Below are 13858 nucleotides of genomic sequence, written 5' to 3'. Positions count from 1 at the left end.
AGTTGCATTTTAAGTACCTCTTTGAAACTAAAACATGACGTCACTAGAAGTTTTGTTAACAATCTGTATGTAGTTTATAATCTGTGGCGATTCAGTCATTTAGATGTTGGTGATCAAAGTGCGTCGACGACGTCCTGGGATTAATCGACACAATGATTAATCACTAAACTATTAAATAAATTTAAAATTTGCTAAATTCAAACTTAAAAAATGTGAAATTATATTTAAGAATTTTTTGTCAGTTCTATTTCAGAGCCTCCCCTTCGTTCTGGGCCCTGTGCCTGTGCACTTGTTGCACCTGCCTAGTTACGGTACTGAGTTATGGTAATGTAGTTATCCTCGAGATACCGCTACTCCCTTGATAATCGTGAGACTTTACCTTGTGCTGGTTTGAATACTTCGAGTAGTCGCAGAGTAAGTTACAGATAGAAGATAAATTGGCCAAAGTAGAGAGAGACGTAATTCAATTTATAGATACATTTTACAACTGCATAAAATTGAGTTAGTTATAAATTTTATATAAAAAATGAAAATTTGAAATATTTAATAACTAATACTTTCTGTTACCGCTTAATGATAACTGTAGCCTACATGAATTTTAGGTTAATATATGTATATGAGTATTTGATAAATTAAAAGAATCTGACATTTTTATTTGTTTTTTCCAATTAATCAGATTTTTATTGAAATATTTTCTAATTAACGATATTATGTTCAATACTTGATAAATACCAAATGTTGATATGGTGGGAAAAATTGAAATAAGCAAATATTTGTTAAAGTATATTATATTATTTTTATTAGAGTTATAGTACATATAATTATTATTTAATGTGCGTGTTCGTTAGAAAAGCGTATTATCAATAAACAAGAATTATTTAAACAATTTTATACAAATACAATATTTTAATAATGCTGCATAATTGAAGCTGTAACATATAATATTGCATTATAAAAAAGAAAATAGATGTCTTCTGATTACTCTCATTTTAACATAGTTTCTTTGGATTAATATACCCTGTGGTGTTTTCTGTACTTACATATACTGTATGAAAAAAAAAATAATTATCATTAACTATCCACTTTACTTTGTAATAGCGTTAATTACTTAGAATTTGTTCTTTTTCTTGAATATTGGTATATATCTGTAAAGGAAAATTACAATACTTTAGAAAATAAGAATGAATGTAGAAAATACAAAATGAGACAGGTTGTTTTAATAAAAAAATATGAAATATTTACCTCGTGCATGGAAACATGTCGCAGTTTAAAAGGTTCCGGTTACAATTTTTCTGCATCCTCCAGTACGAGTAGGCCTATAGCCTACTGGACATTTTTGTTGTTGTGGTCCATTCCTTCTGGGAAAAGTTAGTGGCCGTCCTCCACATGTTAATATTAGCATCATCGACACGATAATAAGCAGAAGCAATCGTATCGGTGCCATTGTTGCCGTCAATATTGAATCTCTCGAACTATCAATCTCAAATTGAACTGAGAAGAAAAAGACAAAAAAAGAAAGAGAGATAAATGTAAAATAAATGAACTGACGCTACGGTTTTTCTCCGCTCGATGTTACTTACAACATCAAAATGCTAATTAACTACTGACTACTACAGTGATGGGAACACATGTGTTTATATACGACTCAGGTTCTCATCAGTGTGGTTTCCTGTTCCCCTCTCGCGTTTTGTCACTCTTAATTTGCGGTTGAAATCATATCCTGATTGCTTACGCACGTACCTTTATCCGAAACTTCCGTAATGCGATAAATTATTGAGAATGATTAAGCATGTACGTCGCGCATTCGAGCTTTCCTCGGTACGTTGCGCATAAATCTTGGTGAATCAACTTGGCGTTTGGTGAATCAATGGAAATGTAGGAAATAGAGAAATTTACAGATGCATTTGAGATATACGTTTTATAATATTATTCTATATAAGCCAATATACATTTACAAATATCTACGTATATTTATTGTTCACTTTGCATATCTCTTTGCTTAACCCTTTGAAATAATCGCGTGAACAATAATATTATAATACATAACAATTACATGCAGTGGTGTTTTAATTTATACATGTTTGATTAATAAATTTAATCATTGAGTGGTGGGACACTAATTTACGTAATATTTTAATTAATCCACGCTTGATAAAGAGTTAAAATACATTTCCGTTTGCGACAAGTATGCACGATAAAATAAATTACTGATAGGATGCCAATATCTTGGTTGCTTCAAAGTCCGTGGATGACATTTCGATTCTATGAATGTAGATCTTCATTGTACTAGTTGTACACACGTGATTAATTAATTGGATGATCCTCATATAAATCTATATATAGTTTCCATGATTTACAATTTTCCAAACAATCTTTCGCCTTTCCGGAAATAGTTGCTTTCGTGAATAAGTATAGTCCGTTCATCTATATAAATTCTGTAACAGAAAGCAAAAAACTTTTTATTTTACATTTTAGATACATTTACATATAATTTTGCGATTATCAAAAGGGTTTTACACACGGCAATATCGGAAGTGTGCGCGCAGCGCGCGGAAGTAGAATGATCGATAGAGATAAAAATGCGAGGAATTTGTTACATATTTGATGGCGTTAAGGGATCAATACAAGGTAATGATTATAGTATGATGGACGGCACTGCTGGAATATTCGATGATTCTAGCGCCTCTTGGCAAAGAAAATCAACTCGTGAGTGTTACATTTCACCGGAATTATAAGTTTGTGTCATATAAATTGCGCTGCAAACTAGACTAGAGATAAATAGAATGTATTTGACGTCAATACATCATAAAAATCCGCTAATACTGATAAATAGACGATGATTGTAGAGAAGAGATAAAGATTGAAAAAAAAGAAATATGCGCGATTTGATCTATACAATTCTGTAGTAACTATTATCGATCAGCAAGCATCTACTTACAAAATCATTATTACTTGTTCATCTTTGTTACGCATCTAATAATGAATAATGAATTATATTATAAAATAATGAATAATCAATTATCTAATTGATTATGATAGATTTTGATAATAAAGGCGATATAGTTGTTTACACACTACAAAACGCGCATGACGCAATACATTGATACTGTACTTTACGAGATAACGAAGAATTTGTCATCCTTTTGCTTCTCCCTTACCTAGTAGACGTGCCTACAGTGATTTCCAACTCGTACCGTATCCGGCGGGCATTGTATGGGAACATTAATTATCGATCCCTCCGAAACTCGGCGCGTTTTGAAGTCTATGAAATGTTTTCCTTTTAAGTCGCCAGACGTACGGTCAGCCGAGATCGACAAGAAGAAAAGTAACGTCACCGCGAACGTTATGGCCAATGAAAACTTCATGGTTAAGAGCGCGATGCACAACGCGATCGGCGATTAAAATCGTCAGTTTTGTCTCTTTCTTACGGTTTATTCCGCGCTTTCGAATCTACGCGTGTCAGTTGCGGATTTGCAGCTGCGACAAAACACCCCTTTTCTGATCACACCTTCTTGAGAAACGAGTGAGACGCACGGAAGAGTGATGTCCGCACGTTTCGGAGGATTCAGGAAATCGTGAGACTTCGGATGCGGATGGCGCTTCGCTGGAGATCTTCGAGCTTTCCTCGAATCAGATACGACACTGACGATGTGATTGGCGAGACACTTGAAGGCGCACTAGTATTTGTGCGAGAACACGTGCCCCTATATCAATACTAGTCCATAATAGAATCCATTCGTTACGATGTTTTAAATGTTCTCGTTTAAAATTTCATCGGATGATCGTACGTGACCACGTCGAGGCGTGAGCGATACGACACTTAGATTCGACACGTTCCGCGATCCGAACAGTTTCATATCTCGCATTTTTCGTCAGAAATATCAAATCGCCGCCGACGCAGCGGACGCGATCAGGCTGCTGAGGAACTGCCGACGATTGATTCCAATCCGACGCTGTCGCCGCTGCTCTAATCGAACGCAAACAGACTACTCGGAAACGCGCGAGTGGCTAATTAAAATCAACCTTGTACTCAAACCGGCTTAAAAGGTTGCTTTATCTGCGACGCAAAGCAACGCAGCGAAGCCAATGTTGGCGGTTTTATCAGCCAGCGTGTCCGGAGTTTTTCATTGATTTCAGATTGCGATACTGGGAACTGCGTGATGAAATCTTGAACTTTACTTGAACGATTCGTGATGGCGCGAGATTGATCGATATATAAAGTCAATTGAAATTAAATTTTAAATTGCATACATGCGTCAATTAAAAATACATGCGGAGTTAACGACTCAGCTTATCGAACGAAATAGTGATCTAGAATAGTGATGAAAATGATCTTCTCAGAAAAGTGCAAAAGACGTGGTAAATAAGAATTAACGTAAAACGTTAATTTTTGTTAAAGTCCCATTTTTAGAGAGAGAAAAACATGTTCAAAAAATTGCATTATGTTTCTTGTCATTGTTTCACTTATTATTTCAATTCCATTTCAATTCCATCCAGAGAGCTCTCGATAAGAGTGGCTCTTTCGATAAGGGATAAGGACTTTTTCGGGAGTAGTACGTTATCTTTATTGCTAACTATGATTATACACGATTGTATCGCAAGATTACTTTTGCAATAATCACGTATTATCTATATTTATTTTTTTTTAATTACGGTAAAATTACTTTTATAATAATCATGTATTGGCCACATTTATCTTTTTTGAAAATTACGCAGTAAATTAGAAATCTCATATTTCTATTATTCTTTCATTTCTTCCCTGTGCTATGATTTATTGAACAATATGCAGATAGAGAAAGTTAAGAATAAGTGTTAAATTACATAAAAATGAAATTACATAAAAAGAAAAAACAATTAATATAAAAAAAAGAAATTAATTCGTGATAGTACACTTACTTCCTCGGTATTTGTGATATCCATTCACCATATCGTCCTACACTTGCCACGCCGATCGCGTTGTTGGCCCGGTTGACAGTTAGCTACATTTCTTCGTGGTACCACTATTATTCTACCCAACACCGTCACTTCCGTCGTAGTGCGTTCATTCTCGTTGAAATTCAAAACTTGCGAAGTGTCATTTTTCGGAGGCCGTATTAGTCTGTCAATGGACATGGCGATATTTGTGAAGGACCAACTCTGAACGAGGTTTGCGAAAAGAATCGCCAACACGAGAATTGTGTAGAACGCGCGCATCTTTCCTGGACACTAGCGACTCGCGTTTGGCACTCAAGTCAATCCAAACTTTAACACTCAGTTCCGATAACCTGATGACACTGACGATTTCAGCGCATTTCTTTCGCCATTCAGAAAAATCAAAGTGCCAGACTACCAGTATGTGCGAATGTTCAGCATGTCAATACTGTGCGGTAATTTTGCGCATATCAGGTGCACTTGGAGTTGAAAGGGAAATTGCACGTGACAATGATAGCATAAAAAAAATATGCTTACCGGTATGTGCTTTGTTTCTTGCGTACATCAAGAAGTTATAGTATATAGAGTACGAGCGTACTGTACTTTTCCTCCGCGAACGTTTACGATAACCTTCAGTGGTATTTTCGACGGTAGTTGTAAAACGTCCGTCTTGCTTAATAGGATTTATAGATATCGTTACGATAAATATAGATTATTTTCCTTCACAAAGTTCTAGGAAAATAGTGCCGAGTTTGTTTCAGAGTAAATGTTTATGATATAAATATGTCAAAATATTTATATGTTTAAATTGACGTTATATACTGCTTTAAATTACTAAAATGTTTTTATATCTAGTAATATCAACGAGAATGTACTAATATTTTCTTATCATTGTGCAAAATATTTATTAAATTTGAAACTCGTGGAACGTAAAACGCGAACTTACAACTAGGACATGCCTATCAATATATTATGCAGATTACTTTATCAGAGCATATAGGAGCACATTTTGTAGTCGTTGGAATTTAAACGTCCCTTGTTTGATTTATATGAATAGCCGAATTAACTGCAATATACATATCGATATATCAATGAAGTAATTCGCAAGATCCATGTGATATCGATATTTTTCTTTCTCGAAATTTTGTTATTTTATACATCTCACAGCATATAATTTTTTTATTACTTCCAAATTAATTGTTTGCACATAATTGTTCCAGTAGAGAATGATATATTGAACATTTTATTATTTCTTATGATATGATATGATGTTTAGTATCATATTATTCTTTTTTCTTATAGTTGTGTGAATTTACTTATATCGAAAATAGATTGATATTAAACATTTAGATTTATGACGATTATAAAGTATGAATTTTAAATTTATCGAAAAAGTTTTAAATGTACAATAAGTGCGCATTTGAAATGCTGTGATCTGGAGATGCATATATATATATATACTTCGTATTCCAATCAATTAAAATAGTTCGTGGCGCCATCCATTGCTATAAACAGAAAGATTAAAATGGATGCAACTTAATGCTTCGCTCGATAACACATCAAAATTACATAATACACGACGTTAGAAATGCCTAGCCACATAAAGTTGCATCAACCGCTCGGATGTACATGTACCATGCGTATCACATCTTTAAATCGTCAATCGTTGGAAATTAAATCTTGAATCATACATTTTCCAGACATCAAGACGGAAGTTATCGCGTTAAAATAGAAGCAATGAAATCGCGCGATAAACGAGCTCAAAAATATCCGCTTATCGCTTCGACACGCATCTCCGGTGTCTTTTAAGTCGATCCTGTACTCGATCAATGACAGTTTCTCCCCGCGGCTACGGGCATCAATAATGCTTTTATGTGCAGATCAGGTAGACACGATTTCTCACACATATGCATCGTTTCCCGGCACGGTTCGCTCCCTATAATACCTCAGATACGAAATTTGACGTGTTCATATTTTTTGCATAATTTTCCCGTATCACTGGCGCACGTGTACAAAGGGCGCGTATTGAAGATCCATTTTCACCAGGCTCCGAAAAAATCTCGAAATTATACAGCCGAGGTGACGAGATGAAACTCGTGCATGCCGCTCTCGCAAGACTCGCCAATTAGATTGGTCAAATCGTCAGAAATTTCTCCGTGCGACACTTCGTATCTTCATCGCCGAATGATAAACGCGTATGCGTGCCGCGCAAACTTCCCGGCGGAGGATCTCTCTTCCACATTCGCGAGATGGGTTCCCACGGAGCCGAACACACGGTCTAGAAAGGCAATAACCAGAGATGATTAAGATATAGTCATTTTGTTCCTCGCTTCACTGCTCTCCACGGCGGTCCGGCTTGTCGTGCCGGCACGAATGCAAACGCGGCGCGGTCGCTAAACGTACAATTATTGCTTATTGGTAGCCTCGATTCGGAGGATAATTCTTCCCTCTTTTTCACGTTAGAGTCACGGGTCGACCCAGCTGCTCGAAACGCCAGGCCGGTGAAAGGATTACACTCTGTCCTTTTATGTGCGACCATTTCGCTCGCACGGCCACTCTCGCGAAATCAGCGCGCCTGCAATGCCTGAAAAAGACATTGTGGTCTTAAACTTGCAATCTTTTAACGTTTTCAAAGATCAACCACAGGTACGATGTACTGATTCCACCCTTCGAAGTTTTTATCAGTGTAGCCTATTTCCTCACTTACTTTTATTTGCTATACGTAAATTTTACGATAGGTAAAGATATTGCAAAATATTCTGGAATATTTTTGAAATTGTTATAATCGCTTGTCCAATATTTCTTGCCAGTTTCTATTTCACTGTAAAATTATTTTATGCTGAACAAGCATCATAAACTTTAGAAAAAACAAATATATTCTCTTAATAAATTATATTTATTTTCCTAATTAATTTATTCTTAAGATTGACTATACGAAATATCACGGATTATTGTATTTTACCTCAAGAGCTTCGCGCGCACAGTTCGTATGTAAAATAACGGCGTGTATTGATCTCTTCCGCCTTAACTTTGCCTTTCAGGCACATGACACGCCAAGTATAGAAACTATTCTGACTTTAAGCTTGGTTAATATCAGGATGACCATTATCGCGCGAGAGTAAAGGGCTGAGAAACAGTGTTCAGCGGTACTCGATAATCCTTCGCGCAGCCCGTACACCGACGAGCAATTTATCCGCGACTTTAATGATACGGGGAACGCGACATCCCAGAACATCCTGATACGCTCGGCTGGCTCGACGGGAAAATTAACGCACGATGTAATCCAGCCATAAGACCGCGGGGTTAGGCGATTTATCGGAACCGTTCCACGTCGTTCGAGAACGACGTTCACGGTTTAAAGTTCGCGGCGATGACGCATCGATTGTCAATAACAGAATTAGCGTATCGCACGTTTTATCTTGAAGCAAGCCAAAAACATCGCGCAATTAATGATCACGATTATTACCTCGATAGGGTAACTCTTTAAATGAATTTATCGTGCGTCTAAGATCGCCGGAAATTAAAACTCTCGGTAGGTTTCATTCGTAAATCAAGTAACTAGCTTGTTGCGAGCAATCCGCGCGGGATGCTAGGAGAGAAACGCCAAAACGGGGTATGCCTATCGCGAATCGATCTTGGCGTTGGGAAATTCCGCGTGCCGCGAAGCCGCGTGTGCTCGCACACGCGTGCACACGAGGGTCGGCCGTACGAAGTTACGGACGAACGGGCAGGCGAGGCAGGCGGGCAGGTAGGATCGATTTAAAAAGTAAATGACTGACGGACTGAGGTCGCCTACCAGGCAATTCCAGTAGCGGGCAATTGCGTGCAAGAAATTACTTGCCAATGTTGAGTGGCACGCAAAGCTCGGAGCGAACGCAAACGCTGAAGGATGGCATGGCGGAGAGGTAACGTCAGCCGCCGCCGCCTTCTCCTCTTCTTCTTCTTCTTCTTCTCCTTCTCCTTCTCCTTCGTCTTCGTCTTCGTCTCCGTCTTCGTCTTCCCTTGGACTTCGACGATCCCGTCACCGTGCATGCGAACTTGTCGACCGCGAACGAGCCATGCGACTCCTCTCGAATTCGTGCTCATCTCTTAGACACCGGTTGAATCCCTCACAGATCGACGTCACGCGGTCTCTAACTTCCGTGCTACCTTTTAGGGTTTCCCTCGAAGCTCGTTGATGCAATCGTCGTGACATGGGGGGATGCCTGTAGGGGCTTCTGTAAAAGAATTGGAGAGTTTGTTAGACTTGATTAAAGAAAATTTAGAGGAAGTAATCCGCGCGTAAGGCAATAAATTGTGTAGATATCCTAGATGTTTACCTTTTGACCTCTTATTAACTGTAATCTTAATGATTTAAAATTACGTTTTGCACATTTGGACATTTTGCTAGATGAACATTCGACAGTTCAAGTTTTGTCCACTTGGGTTGCGTATTTATCCGGAATTTTTCTCAGAAGCCGTCCTACTCGTGAGTAGATATTATGTTAATGCGCCGAGTGGGTCCAAATGTATATATTTTCAGAACTACTGTCCCTTTTTGGTCCCGCTGGTTTTCGTGCTCTCGTTGGCAGCCGTTTGAGTCACTCGATTAGAAGCTAGTGAATTGTGCATCGGTTATCCAGATTCCTCGCTCGCAATGGCGGCGCTCGGACGGTGGCGAGGCTAACACTTTCCTCGCTACCGTTTCACGGGGATCTGCGTCCGCGTGTTTCTTCACGGTTCGGTGAATCTCTTCACCCTTCTCGGAACTTTAAAATATTAGTTTGCCGTCCCCGGTATTATGACGTCAAGTTTCTCGGTTCGTCGTGGAATTCGAACGTGTATGTCCGGCCGATGGCTCTTCGTGTCGGAAATAAGAAACACGCGACGAAAATGTGTCGTAACAAAGGAATCGTGTGCCTCGCACTCGTCGCAAAAATCGTCGAGCAAAATTAATAAATTCGTTTCACCCTGCGCCTGTGTGCAACCGTACAAATTCGGCATTAAAATAAACACGTAAGCAGGCGCGTAAAGCGCGAGGCTATGATCTCCTTGTGGACGCGTCGAGAAAAGGCGTTGAAAGGAACGACATCGTAAAATTAGGCGGACGACGAGCGCGCGGGAGAACACAACGTTATACACAACCCTATAAAATTAGTCGGTATCGGCCGACAGATAATTCCTCGGTTACGACAAATTTTACGCCGGGCAATCAGCAACTGCGGGCAGTTTTGCCCTATAAGACCCCGCCCTGGGAAACAAGGTGTCGGTTTGAGGCGCGCAGCACGGGACCGCAAAGAAAAGTTTATAACAGTTCTTATCAAGCTTCGGGCCCGACCCATCGCGCAATTTCGCGCGCACGGCTATAACGAACGATGATTTAGGGGGTTTTACGGTGCGAAAGTGAAGAAACACTTCCGGAAGCGGAACGCCTCTCGTTCTCCAAACAGGCCATTAATTATCTCGTCACTCTCGGGAGGGAATCGAGCCGCGAGAGAAAGTACGTGTGTACATACAATGATATTACGTACGCGTCAATAATGCGTATACTCTCGGGCCTTTTATCTAAATCTTACGATCGACGCGCCGCATGATTGATTGTATTCGCGCGGATTCAAAGGGACCGGTCAATTATTAATGGAGTAAGAGCGGGCCGCTTCGATTTGTCCCGGATTCCGATGGGCCGTAAATGAGCGGAGCGTACAATGTAAAACGCTCGCGCGCGCATCCGAGGATCTCCCGGATTGATCCGCGATCGCGAGGAGCAGCGAAAAGAGAAGGAGCGAAAGAGAAAAGGAGAGCCACATGGGGCAGCTGCTCGTAACAATTACATCCACATAACACACGCGGCCGGGTTATTCCTTCCCGCGCTTAAAACCAGTCGCGAAGTTCACAGCTCGAAGTATCCCGAAGAATTATGCCGTTGCACCGACACCGACTGATTTTACGACGCACCGTTGAGCTCGTATCTAGCACGTCGCCGCCTTATTTTACGATGCTGCTCCTCTTAACGCCTCCTTAGCGCTCCAACATCTCCAGCGCACACGGCCGAGTGTGCCCGGGCGCTTACGGCATACGTGAAATTTTTTTGCACCGAATGCTGCATCGAAAATACACGCGAATGCGTCTCTCGATTACCGCCACGAACAGCAGACGCGCGACAAAGTCCTGCAAAGATATTATAATGATATTTAAATCACGTTTTCCACGCGTAACTGGGAGACTACGATCAATAAAGAGCGATTGATGAACACGATAGATCAGCGCGGTGATAAATTACTCTCGATTTTATCGCGGCGGTCGATTCACTCGCGATTGATGCTGGAATATGGTTAGCATAAGTAGCTATAAAGTACGTCCTCCCCTTTTCTCGCGAGTACGTAAGAGAACTCAGAAGTGGATACGCCGATTAATCGGAACGTCGCCGCAACTGCGCGACTTAAGCTCATTACACGTATAAGGAAACCAGACGATCCTGCACGCCGCTCCGATTAATTCACGTTTATGCCGATATTAGCCGCCGTAATACGCGTTTATAGAGCGAGTCGAGCTCTCGGCTTGACTGGGCAGCAAATTACGCGCGAAATCCGTTACCGCGAAACGCGCTTTCCCGTTAAAAGCAATTAGCGTGTATCAATCGCGCGGTCAATCGCGCGCAGCTTTATGAATTGCTCTTGTCTGCTTGACATGGAAACTTGTATGTAACGAGATAATGAGCTCACGTTCGCCGTTTACCCACACGTTGCGCCGGGAGTCAAAAATTGATGGTAATAACAGCAAAGATGTGTTAACCTGACACGATTAAACAAGAAGCTCAAATGTTTTTTCAAAATTAATTTATACACACGTTATAACACGCATACAATTTTACTCAAAAATGTGCCGCTGTTACACTTTTATAAAATAATATTCACGCGTATCTACAACGAATATAATTATTAAATCAGTCAGTGTCTGGTCCCATGAAATGGGCGATGTCTTGACACGTTCTCGTTTAATCGACCCCAGTTTTTGCTACCTTAGAAAACATTTCTCGCGGATTAACCCGGCGAGCACGGCCAATTTCGCCCTTGTGGATCGTATCGAGCGGTGAAAAAACGAGCCCGTAAATCTATAATCGAATAACCTGATGAAGAATCCGTGTTCGACAATGGTATCGCCGCGTCGCCCTAGTCATCGGTCCCGCTACCGTACAGGGCACGTCCCGTATCGGTGAGATCTGGAATCGAACGAGTCTGGGATAGAATCAAGAGGATCCCCCGGTCCCGTGGGGGAGCCGCGTAGGAGCGCGCTGGGAGAGGGAGAAGGGAAAGTAATTAAAGAATTAATTAAATGGAGGCTTACTCAGCTAAGTTCAGCCATCGATCAAGGCTAACCATAGCGGACTCTTGTTTGGCGCTGACAAAAAACACCGCTACCGAAATCATAGGGAGGCCCATTGTGCCCTCGATGCCGCGTCCGGGCTCCCGAGAGGGCCGCTCTCCGAAACGACGATGAGCATCGGCATCGAGGCGAAGATCGCGGCGGTCAGCATCGGGGCTCAAGGTGGACGTAGAGTTGGCAGGAATGCAGTTCGCGTGCTCCATCCCTGTCGGTACAAATTAGAGTAAAAATCATGAAGGAGGATCGTGGCAAATAACTTGCGCAGCAGGAGATCTTCCCGAGCGCGGGCCAAGGTAGCGAACAATGCCTTCCGCTCTCATCTCCCTTACCTCGAGCTCCACCCCCTTCACCTTCTTCTCCCTTGCGGCCCCCCTCGTTCTACTCTCCCCCCCCCCCCGTCTGACTTTACGTACACGTTGCTCGCTGCCGGTCATCCAGTTTGGATGCTCCGCGAGGAGTGACTGGGGGCAGATATCCATGTAGAAGAAGAAAAAATACACGTCAGGCTCTGTACGGAAGGATGCCCCGTGCACAGAAGCGACATTTCGCTTTCCGTATGAACCGACTCTCCGTGCCCTGTCGTCTGTTCCCTCATCGTTGTCGCTTCCTTCTTCTTCGCTACGAATCCTTGGTGTATAAAAAAAATTAATTGATCAATCCAATTTGAAGACTAGTAATAATGGATAGGTAGAGTTAATAATTAATAGAGTTACGTTTACCTTTCGTTTATCTTTAATTAAGGGTAAAATTGAGTACTTGTGCATTCCATTGTCATCTATACCTAATTGGGCCAGCAACATAAATGTCTGAAACTTCAGTGGATTGGTGAAGAACCTCTCGAGTAAATTGGCCGGGACAACTTGCCTGACATCACTCGACCCTGTGCTCATTTAAAGCCCGTTTTCGGTTGACAACCCACCCATTTTCGTCTCGCGTTATTGACAGCTTTCGTACCTGCAATGAGTCCTCTCCAGAGAGACGTACATGATCACGATAATTACGCTTCTGGTAATTCTCAGGTAACAGTACTGAGTGTGCGGAGAATCGGGTTAGTCGAGAGAAGTGCACGTTCCTCAACCGATTACGCCAACTTTTCACAAGGGTTTTGCGCAAACATCAAGTCACTACGGTCCTCGTCACTCATAAGACATTTAATTTACCGAGAAACTATAAAATAGCAGTTCAATGTATGTAATATACGCAATTCGCGATAAGTATTATTATCGGGTTACATATCGGGTAACGCTTCAACATCAAGAATCAAATTATTCGGTGACTTCACTTCGATTTTTCACTCACCGCCGTTGTGTCGCCGTAGTGCAATCCCCAACTGATAATGATAACCGCTCGTTTTCGCTGTTTCACTCGCGCCGATGTAAATCGTTCCGCTGCGTCTCACACAATATCGCGCGCCGTGTCCACGTCCCCGGATAATTTCTTCCTCCATTCCAAATTATCGTGTCGATGCTCCCGAGAGCCATTGCACCGTCACGCAACGGCATGTAAATACGCTCATACCTGACCCGTACGGGGAAAGAGAGACAGAGAGAACGACCGAGGTAGAGAGAAGAGAGATTCCCTCCCG

The 13858-nt window shown here is 41.3% G+C and overlaps 1 long non-coding RNA gene across 2 annotated transcripts; it reads right to left on the bottom strand.

The window, feature by feature from the left end:
- Positions 1 to 772: 772 nt before the first annotated feature.
- LOC105283579 lies at positions 773 to 5236 on the bottom strand. Of its 2 annotated transcripts, XR_894706.3 has the most exons (4): positions 4897 to 5235; positions 1581 to 2435; positions 1243 to 1491; positions 773 to 1145 (listed from the first exon to the last, which is right to left on the bottom strand). It is a non-coding gene; the product is annotated as an uncharacterized LOC105283579 (long non-coding RNA). The 2 variants fall into 2 exon arrangements; XR_894705.3 differs by having other exon boundaries at positions 1243 to 2435; positions 4897 to 5236.
- Positions 5237 to 13858: the final 8622 nt, after the last annotated feature.

This window comes from Ooceraea biroi, chromosome 4, assembly GCF_003672135.1.
Source record: "Ooceraea biroi isolate clonal line C1 chromosome 4, Obir_v5.4, whole genome shotgun sequence".
Classification (NCBI taxonomy): Eukaryota; Metazoa; Arthropoda; class Insecta; order Hymenoptera; family Formicidae; genus Ooceraea; species Ooceraea biroi.
The sequence above is the reverse complement of the archived record's forward strand: the minus strand, read 5'-3'. Positions and strand labels throughout refer to the sequence as shown.